Genomic DNA, 4,670 nt, shown 5'->3' with positions numbered 1-4,670 from the left:
GGCTGGCTGGATGCAGATAGGCTGCATGCCACCATGTAATTCAAGGTGATCCCGCCTACGCCCCTTCCCACCTTCCTTGCCCCATGTCCTCACATGTGTAGCCACCATTTTAGCCCCCCTGTCTGCACAAAATGTAGTGAATGAAGCGATTTGTTACCACAAAACGTGAGGAAATTCTGATTCATTCAGAATCAAATTTTTCATGAAATTTGGAACAAAATCAACTTTGTCAGCTTTGATTCACCCATCTCTACTGCCAACACATTCTATGTTTCTATAAAATAATTTGACATGTTTTAGTTATTTCTTTTACACTATTACTAATATCTTTAATCAAATTATCAGTTTGAAATTCTTTATGATTTTTGTCCAGAATATTTGATTTATTCAGATTTAAAGGGGTTGTGCGCTGCCCTAATTTTCGGAGCTCCACTCACAGCGTCCGGAAGTTCATTACTCCGAACGCTGTGTGCGGGCTACCGTGTTCGCGGCCGCCGGGTGTGACGGCACGCCCGCCCCCTCGCAACGTCTTGCATGCCCCCTCGTGACGTCACGCCCGCCCCCTCTACCAAAGTCTATGGGAAGGGGGCGTGACAGCAGTAAAATGGGGTCATCTGGGGGGGGGGGGAGTTCCTATGTTCTACAACCTTCAAATTTCTGCAAACCTTGCATAGCACATAAAAAAAGATGTACTTTTCAAATTTTCTAAATTTTCTAAATTTCAAGTTAAATTGTTAGGCTTCTAATTAATTTAAAATGTTGATTAAAAACAATAAAATGCTGTCAAAATAAAGTAGACATCTGAAAGTATAAATTTCATAAACTATTTGGTCAGTATGTATTAAAATAGCAAAAAATCGTAAGTTTTTAAAAACTTTCATGATTTTTTGCATTGTAAAAAAAAACTACAAATGATATCGGCTTACTTATACTATGTACATGAAGGACAACTTGTGACAAAAAAACAATGTCAGAATTATCATGATTCGCAAAACGTTACCAGAGTTATTCACTAATAAAGACAGACATCCCCGATTTGATAAAAACAGGCCTGGTCTTTCAGGGGTGTACAGGTTTATTTGGGTTGGTCCTTAAGGGGTTAAATTATAAATCAAAAGCGAACATTTTCTCCAGGTCTCCTGCCAATAAAAACAAGAAATAATAATAATAATAATAATAATAATAATAATAATGCATTCAACTTTTTATGTTCTATAACAGTTTCCCTTTAAATATAATAACTGGGTTTACATTATGCTTTTTCTAAATTTCTGTTCATAACTGTTAAGTTTTTGCTATGAAAAATTGTAGCTGTGCAGAAAAGTGTAAAATTTGAAAAGATTTCATACATTCCATAAAACATGTTTTGCAACATTTTTCAATTACTTTCAGTATTAAATATGTATCAAGTATTGAAAGTCAAGCCATTTATGTTAATATATATTTGGTTGAATACATTTTACATACTACAGCACTTCATTTTAAGATCATAAGTCATATTAAATACATTTATTTGACATCATCAGTATATCAGTGTCTTTGAGAATGGCTGCACAATGAATTTAGTTGTCATTTATGACTTTGCTTGTAGTTATATCTTGTACTTGAGTATTAAAAACAAATAATTCCAGAGTTATAGGAAACATGGAAAGTAGACTTACATGCTTAGACTTAAGGAATCATCTAATCAATAGGATAAAGGTGATAAGGTTCTGTGGATTAAGGGAAAAACAACTTTGTTCTGAGTTTTTTAGTCATATGTATAATAATTTAAGTAAACAATTTAAATAAATAATTTGTATATCCTAGGGAGGCAATATGTAGCTTCATATGCAGCTTCTTTGGGGTCCCATATGTATGGAGGTCTCCTTCCTCTCCACTGGCAAATGATGTTGAGGGATGGGTATGAAGGGTTGAAAATGTTTAATTTCAATTGCCCAACACTCTACGCAATAAGCTAATCCCAGAGCTGTCTGGCTAAAGCTTACCCCCACGGAGTACATGAAGAGTAATTCACGCTGAAAAATTTCCGGGCGTAAAAAATAAAAAATAAATTGTGCTCAATTCACGGGAAATTTGCACGCAATTTGCACACAATTCGCACGGAATTGCACGAGGACATGGGGGAGAAAGAAGTGAAGGGCTTTTCAGCCATTTCCGCACAAATTGTGCGCAAATTGCCCGCGAATTGTGTGCAAATTCCGCGCGGAAACTATGTCGGGCAGAACTTTTTTTTTTACCATTGACTTTAATTGATTTCTGCTAGCGGATTCCGCTTGAAGAATGAACATGCTCTTTCTTCAAGCGGAATGGAATTTAGCGTCGGAATTCTGCTAGCAGAATTTCCGCAGTGTGAACAGGACAGCGGAAATAACATTAAAGTCAATGGGCAGAGGAGATGTGCATTAATTTGGAGCGGAGAATTCAAGAGGAATTACTCAAGTAAATTCCTCTTGAATTACTCCGTGTGAACGCACCCTAACAGTTTATGTAAAAGAGGATATTATGTATAAGCACACATTCGTTTAACAGCTGTTGAAGCTATATGGGCACCTTTCCAAACTGCATACACTTAGTGACGCTTAGAGTCTCTGAGATGAATCTCGCACCATACACCTGTTAAGGCATTGACCCAGATTTAGCAATTTTCCTGAAACCAAAACCAATTCCAGCACTTTTTTATTTTACCAGAGCTGAGCTGTGATTGGTTGCTATGGCTAAAACCATACAGTTTTGGTTTCAGGCCGATTGATGAATCTGTATAATCTAAGTTGAATTTGAGTTTACAGAAAAGTTAAAAGAAGCATTCTGGGATAGTGGATTTCTTTACTAACATTCCTATTCTGCCCATGAAAAAAATAAACATATACTTATCACCCCCACTCCCCCAATACTTCCGTTGTCCCGCTTCTGTTCCCAGTGCATTCCCCTTCCTGGTTCCTTGTGGTCAAAACATTATGCTGTGGCCAAGCGATGCTCCTTCTTGGCCAATGATTGGCTGAGCAGCAGTGTGATGTATTGAGCACCGGCACCAGGAAGAAGACCAGTGTCGGGGCTTAAAAGGTCACATTGCTTCTCAGCCAATTAATGACTGTGTCAGGACATCACAGCATGGTGTATTGACTACAGGGAATCAGAAGGCATAGATTAATGCAGACCGCAGCAGGTAATTGGAGGCTCTGGGGAAGCGGTGGAAGGTAAGAGGATAAAAAAATAATCATAACAGGCAGAATGTGCCCCCCCCCCCCTCCAAAAAAAATATTATTATATATGGTCCATATGGTCCATATGGCTGTGTGATAACATAAAGAAAGCCTATACTTCCCTCTACTGCTCCCACCACAGCCTCGCTATCATAGTGCTTGGTCTCTGGTTCCTGGAGCTCCAAACAACACAACACCATAATATGATATATTTTCTGAAGTTTTGGGAAGCTAAGATCACCAGAGAATGGGCGCCATGATAACAAGTCTGCGGGAGTGACGGAGGTAGTGTTTGAAATGTTTCTTTCGCTGGATGATCACTTTATGGTCCAGTCATAACATTTCATTTGAGTCAAGATCTAGACTTTATTTGAACAAAAGCCAACCCCTCAAAGCTAGCATCAGTTACCTGATACAGAGATGAAAAATAGTGAAAATGACTGGATCATGCTTGAATTATAACATGAAGATCTAGACTTTCACTGGGCCTTGCAACCCTTTATATTATTATTATTAATATTATTATTATTATTATTATGTTTTTTTTTTTTTGCTGGTGTATTTGATATCAATGTTCTTCTGCATAACCCAGCTTTAGTTCTTAAATAGATAGCCTCAAATCTTTACATGGTAGACTCAACGGGGGAGATTTATCAAAACCTGTGCAAAGGAAAAGTTGCCCAGTTGCCCATAGCAACCAATCAGATTGCTTCTTTCATTTTGCAGAGGCCTTGTTAAAAATGAAAGAAGCGAGTTGATTGGTTGCTATGGGCAACTGGGCAACTTTTCCTCTGCACAGGTTTTGATAAATCTCCCCAAATGCTCTTGGTAAATAAGTAATAACATGGTGTAATTTATGTGTTGTTATTCCTCTAAAGTTGATTTACCCTGTGACCTACATAGGACCAGATTTTAATGTCCTGCAATATAATACTTAAAGGGTAGCTCCCACCATCCTATTTTTTTTTTCTGTCCCTGCCTATTGCCAATCTATCCCTAACCCCCTCCCTGCTTTTAATTTAAATTTTTACTATATTAAAAATGCCTTTTGTCTGCCTGGCAGTGTGCTAACTACCTGATACCTGCTGGGGGGGACTTCCGCCCTTAGTTCATCTACACAGGGTTACTCCAGCTGTTTCATCACTACAACTCCCAGCTTGCCCTGACATCTATTGGCTGTCAGGGCATGCTGGGAGTTGTAGTGTTGAAACAGCTGGAGGCACCCTGTGTAGATAAACTATTCGTTAGTTACATGCAGCGCTAGCCCGTCCCCTCCATCTCCCTCCCCCCCCGCGCCATACCCCGTTCCCTCCATCTCAACCCCCCCCTCCCTCCCTCATTACACTTACTGCAGAGTCCGGCAGCAGGTATGCAGGGACAGCGGCGGCGACGAGGCGGAGGCGGCGGCGGCGATGTGCGGGAGGAGTGGCCTCCCAGCCGGTGGCTGGGGAGCCAATGCGCTCACTC

General features: G+C 39.8%; 1 long non-coding RNA gene across 1 annotated transcript; it reads right to left on the bottom strand.

The window, feature by feature from the left end:
- Positions 1-1,064: 1,064 nt before the first annotated feature.
- Positions 1,065-3,733, bottom strand: LOC130355707 (uncharacterized). Its single transcript, XR_008888637.1, has 3 exons — positions 3,613-3,733; positions 1,662-1,712; positions 1,065-1,139 (listed from the first exon to the last, which is right to left on the bottom strand). It is a non-coding gene; the product is annotated as an uncharacterized LOC130355707 (long non-coding RNA).
- Between the last annotated feature and the right edge of the window lie 937 nt (positions 3,734-4,670).

Source organism: Hyla sarda, chromosome 1 (genome assembly GCF_029499605.1).
Source record: "Hyla sarda isolate aHylSar1 chromosome 1, aHylSar1.hap1, whole genome shotgun sequence".
NCBI lineage: Eukaryota > Metazoa > Chordata > Amphibia > Anura > Hylidae > Hyla > Hyla sarda.
Note: the sequence above shows the minus strand (reverse complement) of the source record. Positions and strands in the feature narration are given on the sequence as shown.